At 43.4% G+C, this 20,974-nt stretch overlaps 1 protein-coding gene across 1 annotated transcript in view; it reads right to left on the bottom strand.

Annotated features, from left to right (window-relative positions):
• The window catches only part of dnm1a (dynamin 1a), a 286,115-nt gene that overhangs the window by 99,854 nt on the left and 165,287 nt on the right, over window positions 1-20,974 (bottom strand). The window lies entirely within an intron of this gene.

The following is a 20,974-nucleotide window of genomic DNA, read 5'->3' as shown; positions in this document are numbered from 1 at the left end:
AAGAGCTCACATTTACAGATTTTCAGCTATGAGCCTTGAAGCGAGAGCAGCCTTTCAAATTCTCTCACTAACTTCAATGGAGAGGTGAGTAAAATCAGTCAGAGAAAGCAAGAAGGAACAAGATTTTGAAACTGCCGATAGAATCGTATTTCTGACCGCACAGACATATAAAGGACATCTCTGGTTTCGGCAGAGTCTTGGATCTCGGAAAATATCCTTATATTTTGGATTGGACGTATAGTTTTGCGTCTAGGTCAACTTGTTTGAGGTGTGGATGCTAGGTAAATGTTCGTTTTTCTCTCTGCCTAGCTCGTTAGCTATCACAGCTGCGCCCATCACCGTGGCAACCAAACAAACAAGCACCAGGAAAGCAAAAGGAACACGTTTTTGAAACTGCAGGTAGAGTCGTATTTCTGACCGCACAGACATATAAAGGACATCTCTGGTTTCGGCAGAGTCTTGGGTCTCGGAAAATATCCTTATATTTTCGATTGGACGTATAGTTTTGCGTCTAGGTTATCTTGTTTGAGGTGTGGATTCTAGCTACATTTCTCTTATTCTCTGCCCTCAGCGCGTTAGCAATCATAGCTGCTCCATCGCCGTAACGACAGACACGCACCACTCAGTCTCTCACACAGGTGATTGGTACGTTTACTTGACCATGAGAAACACGATTACTAGCAATTGTCGGTTTGTGCCAATAATACGATTACTCCGTTTACATGTGCAATTAGTTATGCGATTACTCAATAAACACGTCTACATGATTCTTTTTTATTAATCGTTGTATGCTCCACGGACAACTTGCACCATCATCCTTCTGCAACAAAGTGTCGCCTTGTCTTCCTGTATCGGCCCTACTGCTGTATGTTTCATTCCATCAACACATTGAATCCAACTAAGAAAGCCGAGTAAACGCATAGGCTACATCTGCTACTGCTAATACTATCCCAACTATAATTTAATCTGTTAAAACGAAAATATTCTTGTTACGACTAGCTAGCCTACTTCTTCTTCTGTTTAACAGTTCAGCTTTCAGCTTCTCCCACATTGTAGGCTATTTCAGATCTTAGCTTTGTTAAGATGATGCAGTTCAGCTTCCACACTGCCTCTTTTGTGTGACTCACACATTTTTGAAATTCATTTCAGCTTGCGGGTATTTTCTCATTTCTCACTTTTATACTTTTTAAAATATTAAGGTTTTTGTGCAAATTATTCTCCCTTTAAAAGTAATGGTAAATCCTTTCAAATCATTGTTGGAATGCTGCTCCAGCCCCTTTCAAAAATACCTTTCGGTTGCTTTGAAGCTTCAGCTTATAACTTTCTACTAAATTTTCACTATTTTCAGCTTTTTTAGCATGGTCAGCTATCCCCATTCAGGTTTTCAGCATTCTCACTGCTGTTTCGTAGGAACAGCCGTTTCTAGTTATATCAACTTCTTAGTTCTTCCGCCGTTTTTTGGCCTTTAACTCGTTCTGCATACTTTAACCGATTCCTACAACTTTTGTATCAAAACGTTCAGCTCCTTCAGGAGATGATGGCTATGACTTTTGGTATTTCTCACTTTTATACTTTTTAAGACATTAAGGTTTTTGTGCAAATTATTCTTCCATTAAAAGTAATGGTAAATCCTTTCAAATCATTAAAAAGCTTCCTCCTCTTTCAAACGTAACTACTTCAGCTTACTTTCAGCTAGAGACACCATTCAACCTTTAAAATGTTCACAAGACATTCAGCTATTCCCAAATGATTCAGCTTTTTCAAATGTTCAGCCAATTTTGAATTATGACAGTTTGAAATACATAAAAATGTTTGCTCCTTCTTGATTTTTATGAATGAGCAGCAAGCAGAGTGGCACACTCTGCTTGCTGCTCTTTTTCTGATATTCAACTAATTTGTCAAACAAATTCCTCTAACGTTCATATAGTTTAACTTACAGAAACAAGTTATACCTTAAAATGTAGGAAAAATTGTCCTCTTTCAGCCAATGTAACCACTAAAGAGCTCACATTTACAGATTTTCAGCTATGAGCCTTGAAGCGAGAGCAGCCTTTCAAATTCTCTCACTAACTTCAATGGAGAGGTGAGTAAAATCAGTCAGAGAAAGCAAGAAGGAACAAGATTTTGAAACTGCCGATAGAGTCGTATTTCTGACCGCACAGACATATAAAGGACATCTCTGGTTTCGGCAGAGTCTTGGGTCTCGGAAAATATCCTTATATTTTGGATTGGACGTATAGTTTTGCGTCTAGGTCAACTTGTTTGAGGTGTGGATGCTAGGTAAATGTTCGTTTTTCTCTCTGCCTAGCTCGTTAGCTATCACAGCTGCGCCATCACCGTGGCAACCAAACAAACAAGCACCAGGAAAGCAAAAGGAACACGTTTTTGAAACTGCAGGTAGAGTCGTATTTCTGACTGCACAGACATATAAAGAATATCTCTGGTTTCGGCAGAGTCTTGGGTCTCGGAAAATATCCTTATATTTTGGATTGGACGTACAGTTTTGCGCCTAGGTTAACTTGTTTGAGGTGTGGATTCTAGCTACATTTCTCTTATTCTCTGCCCTCAGCGCGTTAGCAATCATAGCTGCACCATCACCGTAACGACAAACACGCACCACTCAGTCTCTCACACAGGTGATTGGTACGTTTACTTGACCATGAGAAACACGATTACTAGCAATTGTCGGTTTATGCCAATAATACGATTACTCCGTTTACATGTGTAATTAGTTATGCGATTACTCAATAAACACGTCTACATGATTCTTTTTTATTAATCGTTGTATGCTCCACGGACAAAACTTGCACCATCATCCTTCTGCAACAAAGTGTCGCCGTGTCTTCCTGTATCGGCCCTACTGCTGTATGTTTCATTCCATCAACACATTGAATCCAACTAAGAAAGCCGAGTAAACGCATAGGCTACATCTGCTACTGCTAATACTATCCCAACTATAATTTAATCTGTTAAAACGATAATATTCTTGTTAAGACTAGCTAGCCTACTGTGATGGCATTTTTTGATATAGTTACTAAGAATGTATTTTTAATAGACTGAGGTTGTGTTTAAACAAATGGATGTTGCAGTTGGTCTTAAGGTATTTATGGTGTTGGGTTATGATGCCTGATTGAGAAGCTAGGGGCACGGAGGTTGGGGGATGTTTGAGTTCTGTGGCCTAAAGGGAGATGGGTCAGTTGATCTAGCAGCCCTGACCTTTTGGCCGAGGAGATTGTGTCCTGTTTGTGTTTCATTAAGGGTATCTTTACTGTCCTCATTTAGAGAAAGAGCCGTGACATCAAAAGACTTTGGTCACTTGACCTGGGGGGTTATATTGTCTTAACTGTCACTGAGCAGTGCTGACCAATCACAGAGTTCAGAAAAACCATTTGATCTAAAGTTTATATAAGGCAGGGTTTTAGGGTTGTTCTGGATCACTCTGGCGAACAACCTGTGGCTAGCACCTCCTTCGTTATGACTGATCACAAAGTACTTTGTTAAATCATGATCTGTATAAGCAAAATAAATTGTAATAAACCCACATCTCTTGACTGCTCAGATCTACACAGTGCTGCTTGAATTTCCACCATTACACTACTTCTTCTTCTGTTTAACAGTTCAGCTTTCAGCTTCTCCCACATTGTAGGCTATTTTAGCTCTTAGCTTTGTTAAGATGATGCAGTTGAGCTTCCACACTGCCTCTTTTGTGTGACTCACACATTTTTGAAATTCATTTCAGCTTGCGGGTATTTTCTCATTTCTCACTTTTATACTTTTTAAAATATTAAGGTTTTTGTGCAAATTATTCTCCCTTTAAAAGTAATGGTAAATCCTTTCAAATCATTGTTGGAATGCTGCTCCAGTCCCTTTCAAAAAAACCTTTCGGTTGCTTTGAAGCTTCAGCTTATAACTTTCTACTAAATTTTCACTATTTTCAGCTTTTTTAGCATGGTCAGCTATCCCCATTCAGGTTTTCAGCATTCTCACTGCTGTTTCGCAGGAACAGCCTTTTCTAGTTATTATTGTGAGAATGCTGTTAAGCATTCTCACTATTGCTTTTCAACTTCTCAGTTCTTCCGCCGTTTTTTGGCCTTTAACTCGTTCTGCATACTTTAACCGATTCCTACAACTTTTGTATCAAAACGTTCAGCTCCTTCAGGAGATGATGGCTATGACTTTTGGTATTTCTCACTTTTATACTTTTTAAGACATTAAGGTTTTTGTGCAAATTATTCTCCCATTAAAAGTAATGGTAAATCCTTTCAAATCATTAAAAAGCTTCCTCCTCTTTCAAACGTAACTACTTCAGCTTACTTTCAGCTAGAGACACCATTCAACCTTTAAAATGTTCACAAGACATTCAGCTATTCCCAAATGATTCAGCTTTTTCAAATGTTCAGCCAATTTTGAATTATGACAGTTTGAAATACATTAAAATGTTTGCTCCTTCTTGATTTTTATGAATGAGCAGCTCTTTTTCTGATATTCAACTAATTTGTCAAACAAATTCCTCTAACGTTCATATAGTTTAACTTACAGAAACAAGTCATACCTTAAAATGTAGGAAAAATTGTCCTCTTTCAGCCAATGTAACTACTAAAGAGCTCACATTTACAGATTGTCAGCTATGAGCCTTGAAGCGAGAGCAGCCTTTCAAATTCTCTCACTAACTTCAATGGAGAGGTGAGTAAAATCAGTCAGAGAAAGCAAGAAGGAACACGATTTTGAAACTGCCAATAGAGTCGTATTTCTGACCGCACAGACATATAAAGGACATCTCTGGTTTCGGCAGAGTCTTGGGTCTCGGAAAATATCCTTATATTTTGGATTGGACGTATAGTTTTGCGTCTAGGTCAACTTGTTGGAGGTGTGGATGCTAGGTAAATGTTCGTTTTTCTCTCTGCCTAGCTCGTTAGCTATCACAGCTGCGCCATCACCGTGGCAACCAAACAAACAAGCACCAGGAAAGCAAAAGGAACACGTTTTTGAAACTGCAGGTAGAGTCGTATTTCTGACTGCACAGATATATAAAGAATATCTCTGGTTTCGGCAGAGTCTTGGGTCTCGGAAAATATCCTTATATTTTGGATTGGACGTACAGTTTTGCGTCTAGGTTATCTTGTTTGAGGTGTGGATTCTAGCTACATTTCTCTTATTCTCTGCCCTCAGCGCATTAGCAATCATAGCTGCACCATCACCGTAACGACAGACACGCACCACTCAGTCTCTCACACAGGTGATTGGTACGTTTACTTGACCATGAGAAACACGATTACTAGCAATTGTCGGTTTATGCCAATAATACGATTACTCCGTTTACATGTGTAATTAGTTATGCGATTACTCAATAAACACGTCTACATGATTCTTTTTTATTAATCGTTGTATGCTCCACGGACAAAACTTGCACCATCATCCTTCTGCAACAAAGTGTCGCCGTGTCTTCCTGTATCGGCCCTACTGCTGTATGTTTCATTCCATCAACACATTGAATCCAACTAAGAAAGCCGAGTAAACGCATAGGCTACATCTGCTACTGCTAATACTATCCCAACTATAATTTAATCTGTTAAAACGATAATATTCTTGTTACGACTAGCTAGCCTACTTCTTCTTCTGTTTAACAGTTCAGCTTTCAGCTTCTCCCACATTGTAGGCTATTTTAGCTCTTAGCTTTGTTAAGATGATGCAGTTCAGCTTCCACACTGCCTCTTTTGTGTGACTCGCCTTTATAAAAACTGAACAATCATTAACCTTACTGGACTTGGTTCAGTTTAAGATTTCATTTATTCCTTTCCTTCTAATATCAGAGTACATATCAATGGTCATATTGGCTTCTTTAAATATATATTTGTTTAACAGTTGAACTTCTTTACACTGTATTGTTCAGCACTGTTCTTTTTTTACATGTTTTACAGTAGTTTGTTTTTCAATGCTAATTCAGCTCCACGTCCTTCCACAAGTACTTTCCAGCTCTGAAAAGAGTTCCAGCAACTACATTTCTGCTAATTTTTCCCCTTTGTCAACTTATTTAGCATCTTTAAGTGACTTCATTTTATAAGGATTGAAAAAGAATTCAAAATATGAACGGAATTCATTTTCAAAATTCAATATTAATCGTTGTATGCTCCACGGACAAAACTTGCACCATCATCCTTCTGCAACAAAGTGTCGCCGTGTCTTCCTGTATCGGCCCTACTGCTGTATGTTTCATTCCATCAACACATTGAATCCTACTAAGAAAGCCGAGTAAACGCATAGGCTACATCTGCTACTGCTAATACTATCCCAACTATAATTGAATCTGTTAAAACGATAATATTCTTGTTACGACTAGCTAGCCTACTTCTTCTTCTGTTTAACAGTTCAGCTTTCAGCTTCTCCCACATTGTAGGCTATTTTAGCTCTTAGCTTTGTTAAGATGATGCAGTTCAGCTTCCACACTGCCTCTTTTGTGTGACTCACACATTTTTGAAATTCATTTCAGCTTGCGGGTATTTTCTCATTTCTCACTTTTATACTTTTTAAAATATTAAGGTTTTTGTGCAAATTATTCTCCCTTTAAAAGTAATGGTAAATCCTTTCAAATCATTGTTGGAATGCTGCTCCAGCCCCTTTCAAAAATACCTTTCGGTTGCTTTGAAGCTTCAGCTTATAACTTTCTACTAAATTTTCACTATTTTCAGCTTTTTTAGCATGGTCAGCTATCCCCATTCAGGTTTTCAGCATTATCACTGCTGTTTCGCAGGAACAGGCTTTTCTAGTTATTATTTATCTTCTATTTCTTCCGTGGCACCTTTCAGCGCCTTCAAATCTTCAGATATTAAAACCGTTCAGCTATCAAAAAAATCAGCAGTTTCAGGCCATGGGTGCTATGACTTTTCAGCTTTGTACCTCTTATGCTTGAATTAATATAAATCAATATTCATAATATTTTTAACATGGGTTTCCAATGGAGTTTTCTTTCAAATCCTCTCAAACTTCTTTAAACTTCTTCAACTTCCAAATCCTTCTTCTTCCTCAATCTTTCAGCTAGAGCCACCATTTAAACTTTAAAATGTTGACAAAACCCTAAACTATTTTTAAATAATTCAGCTTTTTGATATCTATTCAACTTTTTTCAATATCACTGATTATGTTTCATGACTTTTTCAAGCCGTTTCTGAGATTTACATGGGTGTTTACGTGAAACCCTAGAGTGGAGGGCAGCTTCGGATGTCGTTGAAAAAATATTTCTAGTTTGCCAGCATTGCCACAATATTCGCTCTTCATGCTTCGTTTTTGGATCAATAGATAGCTAATTTTGTGCTGGTCGTAGACAGTTGTCTGTTGAATCCAACAGACGTACACATTTGTTCAGAGCCCCACGAAAGCGAGACAAAGTCCAACTCTCGCCCCATAGAGACCAATGCAAATCTGGTGACAAAATCGTCAGAGAAAGCAAAAAGAACAAGATTTTGAAACTGCCGGTAGAGTCGTATTTCTGACCGCACAGAAATATAAAGGACATCTCTGGTTTCGGCAGAGTCTTGGGTCTCGGAAAATATCCTTATTTTTTGGATTGGACGTATAGTTTTGCGTCTAGGTCAACTTGTTTGAGGTGTGGATGCTAGATAAATGTTCGTTTTTCTCTCTGCCTAGCTCGTTAGCCATCACAGCTGCGCCATCACCGTGGCAACCAAACAAACACGCACCAGGAAAGCAAAAGGAACACGTTTTCGAAACTGCAGTTAGAGTCGTATTTCTGACTGCACAGACATATAAAGAATATCTCTGGTTTAGGCAGAGTCTTGGGTCTCGGAAAATATCCTTATTTTTTGGATTGGACGTATAGTTTTGCGTCTAGGTTAACTTGTTTGAGGTGTGGATTCTAGCTACATTAGTTATTCTCTCTGCCCAGCTCGTTAGCGATCACAGCTGCTCCATCGCAGTGGCAACCAAACAAACACGCACCAGGAAAGCAGAAGGAACACGTTTTTGAAACTGCAGGTAGAGTCGTATTTCTGACTGCACAGACATATAAAGAATATCTCTGGTTTCGGCAGAGTCTTGGGTCTCAGAAAATATCCTTAGATTTTGGATTGGACGTACAGTTTTGCGTCTAGGTTATCTTGTTTGAGGTGTGGATTCTAGCTACATTTCTCTTATTCTCTGCCCTCAGCGCGTTAGCAATCATAGCTGCACCATCACCGTAACGACAGACACACACCACTCAGTCTATCACACAGGTGATTGGTACGTTTACTTGACCATGAGAAACCCGATTACTAGCAATTGTCGGTTTATGCCAATAATACGATTACTCCGTTTACATGTGTAATTAGTTATGCGATTACTCAATAAACGCGTCTACATGATTCTTTTTTATTAATCGTTGTATGCTCCACGGACAAAACTTGCACCATCATCCTTCTGCAACACAGTGTCGCCGTGTCTTCCTGTATCGGCCCTACTGCTGTATGTTTCATTCCATCAACACATTGAATCCTACTAAGAAAGCCGAGTAAACGCACTCAATGTTAGGCTACATCTGCTATTACTATCCCAACTATAATTTCAGCTGTTAAATAACTGCATAAAACAACAGTGTGTAGAACCACACTATGAACAAGGGTGAATTATGAAGTCACATTCACTACAAGGGTACCATTTCTGGGGAAATTGTAGGGTGTGCTTGCTTGCGTCGGTTGCACAGCGGTCCGTTTTTGAATGACATTTTTACAACTGATATTTCTGTATATTTTATATACAAATGCATACTTATTATTTATAAAGATAACATAGATTTAAAAGCATTTTTTTTTTGCTGCTCATTTACAACTGAAAATACGAGTGAAGTGTAGAATGAAATAGATGTCTTCTCATTTCCCCTGCAAGAGGCAGCCTCATCGTTGAATCAAAATGAATACATTTGGCAGACCGGTGTAAAAATTTACTTAATCTCTATGACTTAAACGTCCTTTTAAGTTTTTCCCTTCTCGGGATATTTTCAGGCATTTAGCCTACTCATTGCATTCATTCATTAATAAAGAACCCCCTTTGAAGATTATTCTACGATGTTACCAGCAGTAGAAGATGGAATCGCGATTCAAACAGTACCATCTGCTAACTGAAAATATGCCCCACAAAACGTAAATAAGCTTGACATTTATTTAGTGGAAAATCGCTCATTCATAAAAAGCTCACTGGTAGCGATCACTGTCATTAACAACGCAAAATGCGATATAGCCCTGTGCAGTGGCGTTTTTATATGTAAAAAATTGGTGGGCCACAAACCATTTCGAAATATAGGATACATACCATTAAAGCTACAAAACTCCCTCTTGCTACTGATGTGTTTATTTAACACATCAACAAACAGCGTGGCTCCACAAAACACTTTTAACGACAGAGCGGCTTGCTTCTACCAGGTGTTGTAGTAGCCTACACAGGCCTATTTGAGAGACCTTCTTGTGTAATTGTTCTCCTTCTCTCACACACACATGTACAATTACCACTGTCACATTTGCAAACCTAAATTAGGAATGCAACCAAGCTCAGAACCAATTTTCCTACAGGGCCATACCCGAACAGCAATGAGCTCAACACCACTGACGTCCCCAACAAAGCGGAAATGTTTTGACTAAAGGTTCAATAAACACTAAAATAACAAAAAACTGAATTTTCTGTCTATTAGTTGATGTGTCAGGCTTCACAGGGTTAAGCATCTGGGGGCTTGTTTCAATAACTATATGTGGCCCGCCCTACCCACATAAAACATAATAGAGCAGAAAGCGCAAGGATTCCTGTTGGTTTGCATCAATGGTTTATTATTTAATTATGTGAACTTTCATCTTCATGAACAGGCAACTAAACATAGAAATAATCCAACCTTATGGATTGGATTATTTATCCAACCGTTTTATGTTGGAATAAGCCTCGCCCTTTCGGTAACTTCACTGCTTAGCTAATTGATTAGCGCAGTATATTTTCAGCTGTCTGGGCTGACTCAAACATCCCCTCAACTTGAATTATTTAACAAAAGCAAAGAAGAAAAAGTGTCTGACTGACACTGAACCGAACTTTGACTACTGGTATCATAAATAGCAATGATGGGCTCCGCGTTTCAGCACGGTGGACATGCAGGTCACCGGGCGCAGGGTTAGAGCTAGCTCTACAGATACTGGACCAAAGAAAGAGGTCACTTTTGGTAGACTGAATAAGCTTTTCTTTTGTTGTCCGATATGTTCAGCACCACTGGCATATGTACGTTTCATTTCTTTTCCTGCTCAAACTAACATTTTAACCTTCAGATCGCTTAAACCGGTCACGGGGGTAGTAAACGTCGCCATGGTAACCGCGAGTTCGACCAATCAGAGATATCAGTGTTGTTTTGCTTAGGATTTTGGGTAGTGTAGTATTTCAACAGAAGATAGCAAAAAAGGACTACTCGCTCTTCTTCTTGCCGACTAATGTTGGCGCCAGACAGACAGACAGCCAATCAGGTATGAAATACAAGATGACGCTGTGGTGGGGCTACCGGCACTCTGCCCCACTTGGCATCAAATTCGTGTGATCTACATTGATGGATTAGAATTCTGAGCATGCGTATTAATACTTTCCCACGTCCAATGTACATTGCATTGTGAGAGAGGGGCTAGCCCCACCACGCTCTTCTTTTTGCCGACTAATGTTGGCGCCAGAAAGAAAGACAGCCAATCAGGTCTGAAATACGAAATGACGCTGTGGTGGGGCAACCGGCTCTCAGCCCCACTTGGCATCAAATTTGTGTGATCCACATTACATTACATTCTGAGCATGCGTATTAATACTTTTCCTCGTCCAATGTACATTGCATTGTGAGAGAGGGACTAGCCCCACCAGAGCCCCACCTTCACGATTAGCCTCTGCTAACTCGAATCGGCAGAACGCAGTCTGAAGCAGCAAGGCAGGGACCAATGAACAGGAAATAAAATCCTAACACAAACGAATAAAACGAAACAATTTAGGAAGATGCTATATTCATAGATAATAAATGATACGAAGTAAACGAAAAAAAAGAGAAATAAAAAATAACATAATTTTGTTGCAGTTCTTTCTGTTGATAACAGGTGGGGCACTGCCCACCTGCCCCTAATGACCAGTCGCCACTGGCCCTGTGTGGAGAAGCTGCCCCGGTAAATTGTACTACTACGGTACAGTACTAGACTGTTCGTCTTGGTAGCGATTGCGTTGGTTAAATTGGATTTAACGTTCCGTTGTACGGTTTAGGCTGAAATTAATTATTTTCATGAACAGATTGACAAAGTTTAGGCTGTGGCAATGAAGTTCAGGTTAGTAGTTAGATAGACTTTTGATTTAAGTAAGGGGAGTGCCGAACATGTTCTGTCGCCGTTTGACTTACTAAACAGCTGTTTTTGTAGTGTCTCGCGTAGGCTACAGCGTTGCAGTGAGCTACACTGGTTTGAAACCACAGGTAATGATAATTTCACCCACAAATCGTTTACTTGTAATCTAATGTCATAATAAAACCTACAACGAAAATGTATTTGTGAGGAATGTTTATTTTAACGATTGAAAACAAATGCATCATAGACCACTGTAGCATTTGTTGCCCGGGCAACAGAGGCTAATGTCATGATGCTAATACTTCAGTGAAATAATAGACTACTGTTTCCGAAAGTACTGTAGATGTACTTCCTTAATAATATCAGCTTATATTGTACATTACACATCACAATTGTATGTCATATCACAAAGTAAAATGAGTAAATAGTTATCACCCTGGCCTCTTTGCTTGTGGCGTTTCTGCAGCTGCCTTGCAGTAAAGCAGTTAGCTTAGCTATCTCCCAGAAGTTAACGAGCTGCTAAACTAATGTTCTGCTAGAGGTAGTCACGCGAGTTTTCGTGACGTTAGTGACGTAAGTAGCGTCATTGACTGTGGCTAGCAAGTTAGCCACCGTTAGCTTCACTTTTCACCACAAAAAATTAATTTCTACTTAAACCGTGCAACGGAACGTAAATCCCAATAGAAGCAACTCAATCGCCACCAAGACAAAACTTTTGACACCTCGGTTGTCTATGTAGGCCAAATATTGACTGAGTTTTAGGGGGGCAAAAAGAATAATAACTAGAAATGGCTGTTCCTTCGAAACAGCAGTGAGAATGCTGAAAACCTGAATGGGGATAGCTGACCATGCTAAAAAAGCTGAAAAGTTAAAATTTAGTAGAAAGTTATGAGCTGAAGCTTCAAAGCAACCGAAAGGTATTTTTGAAAGGGGCTGGAGCAGCATTCCAACAATGATTTGAAAGGATTTACCATTACTTTTAAAGGGAGAATAATTTGCACAAAAACCTTCATATTTTAAAAAGTATAAAAGTGAGAAATGAGAAAATACCCGCAAGCTGAAAGCTGAAATGAATTTCAAAAATGTGTGAGTCACACAAAAGAGGCAGTGTGGAAGCTGAACTGCATCATCTTAACAAAGCTAAGAGCTAAAATAGCCTACAATGCGGGAGAAGCTGAAAGCTGAACTGTTAAAAAGAAGAAGAAGTAGGCTAGCTAGTCGTAACAAGAATATTATCGTTTTAAAAGTGAAAGGCAATTCCTCAAGTTGAGAGCACAAGTGTGTGTCTCGTTTATTTTTACATCAGAAAAAACAAAAAATCACAAGATGGCGTTGCCCTTTAATCTAACAAGCATGGGGCTCCACGTCATCACCACAATAGAATATTTAAAGGGACCGTGATCCCGGAACATTCATTTTTACGTGTATAACACATTACTTAAATGCAACTTCCACACTGGTGACCCCGACGTTCGTTTGCTTGACGTATTCACAAACACGACTCGACCATGACCGCGAACGCTGTCACCCTCAAACTCCCCGAATTCTGGGAATCGTCAGCGTCGGCATGGTTTGCCCAGACGGAAGCGCAGTTCGAGTTGCGGGACATAACCACCGATTCAACACGGTACTACTACGTTGTATCAGCTCTCGGTAACTCAACAGCAACCAGAGTTGTGAGTCTCCTTACACATCCTCCAGCTACGGAGAAATATGCAACGCTCAAAGCCCACCTGTTAAAGACCTTTGAACTGTCCGACGCTGAGAGAGCTGGCAGGCTTTTCTCCCTCCAAGGACTGGGTGATAGCAAGCCGTCAGAGCTCATGGACCGTATGCTGGACCTCCTGGGTGAGCACAGACCCAATTTTCTGTTCATTCAACTTTTCCTGCGTCAGCTGCCTTCCCAAGTCAGAGCTGCGTTGGCCAACACCACGAGCACTGACTGTCGAAAACTGGCTGAAGAGGCCGATAAATTTTTCCTGGCCGGCCAAGGGCACTGTGTCATGGCCGCATTTCTTCCCACGCACGTCGCTCCTGCGACAATGGAGGATTCCACACTGGTTGCAGCAACCTCTTCTCGTCGGCAGCAGTCTTCAGGTCGTCAGCAGTCTTCAGGCCCCCAGCAGTCTTCTTCTGGCTTGTGCTTCTATCACGAGAAGTTTGGACCGAAGGCTCTTAAATGCCGCTTGCCATGCAGTTTCAGCGGGGTGGGAAACGCCAGGGCCGGCGCTCATTAGTGGCCATGAGTGTCGGCCGCGTAGGCAGGCTGCTTTTTATCCGTGACAGCATCTCCGGACGACGTTTCCTGTGCGACACGGGTGCACAGAGGAGCGTCCTGCCTGCATCCCGTTTGGACTTAGTAACCGACAGCCACGGCCCCCCGATGGAGGCTGCTAATGGGACCCCCATCCGCACGTATGGAATAAGGTACATTGAGTTGTGTTTCGGAGGGCATCGGTTTGGCTGGGATTTTTTCACGGCAAAAGTCGCCGTTCCCCTCCTTGGCGCTGATTTTTTGTGTGCGCATGGACTGTTGGTGGATGTTAAGAACCGCCGTTTGATCGACGCTGTCACGTTCTGCTCTTATACGTGCACGCTCGGCGGGGCTGAATCCATACGACTGTCCAGCATGCTCTCCCCATTGGATGACTTTCACCGTCTACTGGCTGGTTTCCCAGCACTCACTCAGCCCACGTTCTCCGCATCTGCCGTGAAGCATGGTGTGGAGCACCATATCACCACTACTGGTCCGCCCGTCTACGCCCGTGCTCGGCGCCTCGACCCGACCAAGCTTGCTGTTGCTAAGGCTGAGTTTTCTAACATGGAACGCCTTGGCATAGTCCGCCGATCCGACAGCCCGTGGGCGTCACCCCTGCACATCGTCCCCAAACCTGGTGGCGGCTGGCGCCCATGTGGCGACTACCGGCGGCTTAATGCGGCGACGACACCTGACCGATACCCTGTCCCGAACATACAGGATTTTTCAGCACACCTGGCCGGTATGGTAATCTTTTCTAAGGTAGACCTCGTCCGGGGCTATCATCAGGTGCCCATGCACTCTCTGGACATTCCAAAGACAGCAGTGATTACGCCGTTTGGTCTTTTTGAGTTCTTAAGGATGCCGTTCGGCCTTAAAAACTCAGCCCAATCTTTTCAGCGCCTCATGGACTCTGTTTTATGTGACCTGCCTTTTCTTTTTGTGTATTTGGACGACATTCTGGTAGCGAGCACGTCCAAATCCCAGCACCTGTCGCACCTCCGAACACTTTTCGAGCGGCTCAACGAACATGGCCTGATTGTCAACCCTGCCAAGTGTCAGTTTGGTCTCTCCACCATTGACTTCCTGGGACACAGAGTCACCAAGGACGGTGCAGTCCCTCTACCATCAAAGGTGGAGGCGGTCACACAGTTCCCACGCCCGCTCACCGTGAAAGCCCTGCAGGAGTTCCTCGGCATGGTGAACTTTTACCACCGTTTCATCCCTCGAGCCGCTCAGCTCATGCAGCCCTTGCACGAGGCCTTGAAAGGTAAGGCCACGCAAGCAGTGGACTGGACTGAGGGCAGGGACAAGGCTTTTGCTGACACTAAGGCGGCCCTGGCGCAGGCCACCATGCTAGCGCATCCTTCAGCCACAGCCTCCATCGCCATCACCTCGGACGCCTCGGACTACGCTGTCGGTGCCGTCTACGAGCAGTGGGTAGGCGGGGCTTGGCAGCCGCTTGCTTTCTTCAGCCGCCAGCTGCGCGCTAACGAGCGTAAGTACTGCACTTTTGACCGGGAGCTGCTGGGTCTCTACCTCGCCATCAGACACTTTCGTTTCCTTCTGGAAGGTCGACAATTCACCGCCTTTGTCGACCACAAGCCGCTGGTTTTCGCCATGGCCAAGGTGGCCGAGCCGTGGTCCGCCCGCCAGCAACGTCATCTATCCTACATTTCCGAGTTCACCACGGACTTACAGCACGTGGCCGGAAAGGACAACCAGGTGGCGGACTGCCTGTCACGGGCTGTGGCAGGGGCAGTCCATCTTGGTCTGGATTACAGCCACATGGCAGTGGATCAGACCACAGACCCAGACGTGCACACCCTGAGGACCTCGACTACAGGTTTGAAAATAGAGGATGTGGTTTTTGGTGAAGCCGACACCACGCTCATGTGTGACGTCTCCACGGGCAGTCCTCGGCCGATTGTCCCCACGGGGTGGAGACGACGTGTTTTTGATGCCATCCATGGTCTCTCCCACCCTGGTTCGAAAGCGTCACAGAGGCTGGTGGCAGCGAAGTTTGTTTGGCACGGCCTCAAAAAGGACGTCCGAGACTGGGCTACCACTTGTCTTGAGTGCCAACGGGCCAAAGTACACCGCCACACGAAAGCCCCGTTGGAGTTGTTCCCGGTGCCAGAGCGGCGGTTTGACCATGTTAACGTGGATCTGGTTGGCCCTCTACCCTCCTCTCATGGTTTCACCTACCTGTTGACCATGGTTGACAGAACCACCCGCTGGCCTGAGGCTGTGCCACTGACATCGTTGGCATCTGTCGAGATGACACGAGCATTTATCGGCACCTGGGTTGCCCGTTTCGGCACCCCTTCGGACATATCCTCCGACCGGGGCGCACAGTTCACGTCTGAGCTATGGAATGCGGTGGCCCAGAGCCTCGGAGCGAAACTCCACCGCACGACTGCATACCACCCGCAGGCTAACGGACTCTGTGAACGATTTCACAGGTCAATGAAGGCTTCTCTTCGTGCCGGCCTCAAAGACAGCAACTGGGTCGACAAGCTCCCGTGGGTGATGCTTGGCATCCGGACTGCACCGAAGGAAGACTTACAGTCCTCATCCGCGGAGCTTGTCTATGGTCAGCCACTGCGGGTTCCGGGGGATTTTGTTCCTGCTTCCACTGTTCCCTGGTCTGCGACTCTCCAGCGGGCCTCACTACTGGACAATGCGAGGCTGTTTGCACCTGTCCCTACTTCCCGTCACGGCCTCCTTCAGTCGCACATCCCTGCTGGGCTTCTGACGGCTGAATACGTCTTTATTCGCCACAACGCTCACAGGGGACCGCTACGCCCGCCCTACGAGGGCCCATTCCGTGTTTTGGAGATGGGAGACAAACATTTTGTGGTAGACATGGGTGGTAAACCGGAGCGACTCTCCATTGACTGCCTCAAACCAGCTCATTTGGACGTGGCTAGGCCCATTGAATTGGCCCAGCCCCCACGACGCGGGCGTCCTCCAGCTCTGCACCCACCCCCTGCTCCCCTCCCCCCCAAACTTCCCACACTCAATGCCCCACGCCCGTGTCATGGTGGTACATCTGCCACGGTAGTGTCTCCTCGACCCCCTGTGACACACAGCCGTTCTGGCCGGTTAATACGACCACCTCGCCGATGATTTATTTTCTTATATGGTGAATTCTGGGGGGACGTGTGTAGTGAATGTGACTTCATAATTCACCCTTGTTCATAGTGTGGTTCTACACACTGTTGTTTTATGCAGTTATTTAAGTAATGTGTTATACACGTAAAAATGAATGTTCCGGGATCACGGTCCCTTTAAATATTCTATTGTGGTGATGACGTGGAGCCCCATGCTTGTTAGATTACAGGGCAACGCCATCTTGTGATTTTTTGGTTTTTCTGATGTAAAAATAAACGAGACACACACTTGTGCTCTCAACTTGAGGAATTGCCTTTCACTTTTAAATGCAACTTCCACACCCTCTCTAGTTTGTTTTTGTATTGGGTAAAATTGGGTAAACACAACGATGGTTCATTATGAACCTTTGGGTCATGTGACCCGAAGGCAGCACAAGGGTTAATAGTATTTTTCAAGTACAGCCGAACCCTCGTTTTGATCAATAGTAATCGCGTTGATAGAAAGATCGAGTGTGTCTTCTTGTCTGATCAAGACGTGCGCGAACAATAGCTTGCTTCTAAGCAAGCACCCAATTATCAACCTGCGGAATCCTGACTTCATCAGCTGGCGGTAATTGTGGTACTTTACCAGGGGGTCAACAAAAAGCGGAGGGTGAAATGTTCACAAGCTGGATGTGACCTCTGCAACTGACTGCCTCCCCTTAGCTTAGTTTGTATAATAAAAGTGAATAGTAATAATAGATAAACTTGAATTTCATAATTTGTGTGTTCCATTTCTGACCACTGGTTAGTTCTAGATTCTATTGATATACATTTCAGTAGTTTGCCTATATATGTAAAGAGCTAAACCTTGATAATCTTTGAACCATACATGATAGCACCATGGGGCTTGGACTATTGTCAATCTATTAGCCTATCTATTTTAATCTAAAGTGGAAGCAAAATGATTTCCTCAAGCATAGCCTCCATTATTTATGAAATGGTAAAACAAATTGTCGACAGGGGAAGCAGAAACATGTTAGCTTGGCTGAGTACTCTAACCAAGTTGGAGAGCGATACAACTTGGGTTGAATGCCGGGGACCTTGGCTGAAAATGCGCATGGGGTACGTTTGCAGAACCGGCTGCATTGGAGTGCTGTCATTCAAACCATGCTCGCCTTCACCCAGTTAATCTTTGCGTTTAACATTGTTGTGTATACACTGCTTTCTAGAGGCGGGATGTTGTCACTTTGCCGTAACATAATCAAAATGCATTGTGAGAGATGTTGTTTATGGTGAATGCACGCTGTAAAGCAGCGTAGACTTATTTCAATACACCAGGGTTCCCCAATTAGATTTCCAAAAGGGAATTATTATTTTTTCTACAGGTACACTCTTGTGGGGAGTTTCATGTTGTTCAACTTGTAACTGCATGCTCTTATGGTTCTTCCCTTTGTCACTTATTTGTTTTTCCACAATGTATGCTTCATGTTTTGGCTGCTCGCAATGTTTGGGGCTATCTCGTTGTTATGATCAGTGACCCATGGTCTTTTGTAAAGCTCTCTCTTGGCAGTCACTTTGGATAAAAGCGTCTGCTAAATGCATACATGTAAATGTAAAAGGGCAAAATGTAGTCAATGCCAGGCCAACATGTTGTTTTTTTGGCTACAGTTTTATGCGCGGATGTTACTTCTATTATGATTTTATAATTATTAGTAGTGGTGTTGGGTGTCACACAATAGAAACATTTACTCTTGAAACAAAATTTGTCCAAAACCGACTATTTAATTATGAAATGCCCCTGGAGCATATTCTGTGCACAGTCAGCAAACAAAAATTCCGGCAAACACAACAGACCATCCATGTCGGTTCGGTCACAGGAAGAGTCTTTTGCTAGTGAGAATGCTTCTGTTTTCCTCAAATCGGTGAGTAGACTGGAAAAACACTCCTCCGCTAAAACTTCGACTCTTCTGGTTGCCGTGTTAGCCAACAGCGGAACTTGCAGCGGAACAGCTCAACAACTCTTTTTTCTTTTTCTCTTAGTTTAAAACTTAGGCAGCCACGTCGATTGCACATTGTTTAATTAACTAGGCATGGGCGAATAACTTAGCTCTTGCAAGCTTCCAAGAAACGTGTAAGGAGGCAGCTGTTGCGCTCTTTTGTGCCGATGTTGTTTTACACATAGCCTAGTTAAACCCGAGTGCTTGTATGATGTTAACATGCTTGCAATTTTTTGTTTGCGCTGGTCAGGTTTTTCTGGATAGTTTGCATTAAAACTGGCAGCATGAATAGAGTTAAAGCTGTCAGCGTGGGCCAGACATTTGGCTCTTGCGGGCTGGATCTGGCCCGTGGGCCTAATTGGGGATGGCTGCAATTCACCATTTAAGCTTCCTCGAGTTTGACACGTGATATAGAGCATGTGTCTATTTACTAAGAAACCAGGGCTGTGTCTACTACCGCGCACTTTACTAAGTACACTGCAATACAGTGCACTGCAATCAGTGGTGTAGTGGTAAAAATAGAGGTGGGTAAATTATGAATTTCATTATTTATTTATTTACAGGGTCGTCAACCCCCCCCCCCCCAGATGAGCTTTCACGTCTGTTTCAACCCCCCCCCCCCCCCCCCCCCACGCATCGACCGTGAGACACATGCATTTCATCCCCTTCAGAGGCTTGAGAACCCTGTTTCATTTTTACGTTTCATTAGGCCTATTTGGATGGAACCGGTAAGGTTGGCTTGTATCTGCATCATCGTATTTATAAGAACGTTAATAATGGTAGGCTAGCCGTTTGTTCCTGTCTTAATGCGATGTTGTGCAAACCAAAACAACGTTTACAAACGTGAATTGACTCTGTACTTGAGGCCTTTTGCGGGCATCTGTGGGAGTGGGAGCACTCGATGGTCTCTTCAAAAATCGCCTGATATCCATGGCTAATTAATCCATTCCGAACAGGTAGGCAGGTAGACTAATCCACAACGTGTATGTGTGTACTTCGTGGATCCTGATTGCCGCCGCAGCCGCAACGCATTGATTGGAGGGTCACAGACCATACAGCGCAGATGAAATGATTCAGACGACCGCGTTTATATATTAAACAATATGAAATTACCAAATTTATTTCGGATTATTCCAACGGTAGAATACGAGGCGCAGGGAACTTAGATGTGCGTAAATGCGCATAAACGCTATTTAGAGGTGGATAGACGCAATTTCCGAATTTCGGGAGGTGCGTAAACGGCGTTTACGTGCGTTTACCCCCCACTACATCCCTGACTGCAATACAGTGCACTTACATCTGTAGTGCACTCCGTCGCTGAGTAGTGCTGTCTCAAATGGAACACTTAAGTTAACCACTTGGCGGGAAGTGACGGACGCAAATCTAATTGTGACACCCGCGAATCTAAGGCGAATCTGCTCGCGAGTCATTTCGTCCGCCATTATTTTAGAAATGAAATGAAAAGCTGCCGAAAGGGCTCCTCCTCTTCCGCTACGTAGCCAATATGGCGCCCGTTTAGGGCGAGTAGTGTCCATCGTTGTACACTGTATTTTTTGACCGTTTGCAGTGCGTCATCCGGGTACTTTCAGTGCACTGAATTCTGCTGGTTCTGTCAGTGTAAGCGCCCTAAGCACTGAAAGTCAGTGCTCGAAGTGCACAAGTGCGCGGTAGTAGACACAGCCTATGTGTAAGATTAGCCTGGCTCTGCCCTCCTACGTACTTCCGCTCAATTTTATTTTTGCTTCTGTACATATGTCTGGCCATGAGGTACGGAAGTCAGATTTTTCAGGTTGACTTTCTACCGGCGAATCAGCGAACAGAGGGAGTGGCTGAGAACGATGACTTTGATGTCGTGCGCTAGTTTGTGTTGTAGTTCCGTAATGGCGGCGGAGAAAGATGCGAGCAAAGCCATTCGGTCCGTTGTGGCAACGCTGCTGAATATCCAACAGCTAAAGTCAGAGTAAGAACAAGTTTTGCTGAGTTTTGTTGGTGGCCATGATGTTGTGGCCCTCCTCCCCACGGGGTTCGGGAACAGTTTGATTTTCCAGCTACGGCAGCTAGCTCTGTTACAGTAGTGGTGAAGGAATTTGCTAAGGCGAACGCTAGCGATTGGTTATGGCAGATCAGAGTGGCTCTGGGCAGATCCAATAGTTTTAAACTTCAACAGAGTACCCGCCTACAAGGAAGTCAATGCTTGTCAATGGAGCGAGGCCAGACTCTGTACAAATGCAATGTACGAGAGTTTGGTTAGGACCAGGCTAGTCTAAGATATCCAATGATGTACTTCTGTACTAG

Source organism: Osmerus eperlanus, chromosome 14 (genome assembly GCF_963692335.1).
Source record: "Osmerus eperlanus chromosome 14, fOsmEpe2.1, whole genome shotgun sequence".
NCBI lineage: Eukaryota > Metazoa > Chordata > Actinopteri > Osmeriformes > Osmeridae > Osmerus > Osmerus eperlanus.
This window is presented reverse-complemented; position numbering and strand designations above follow the sequence as displayed.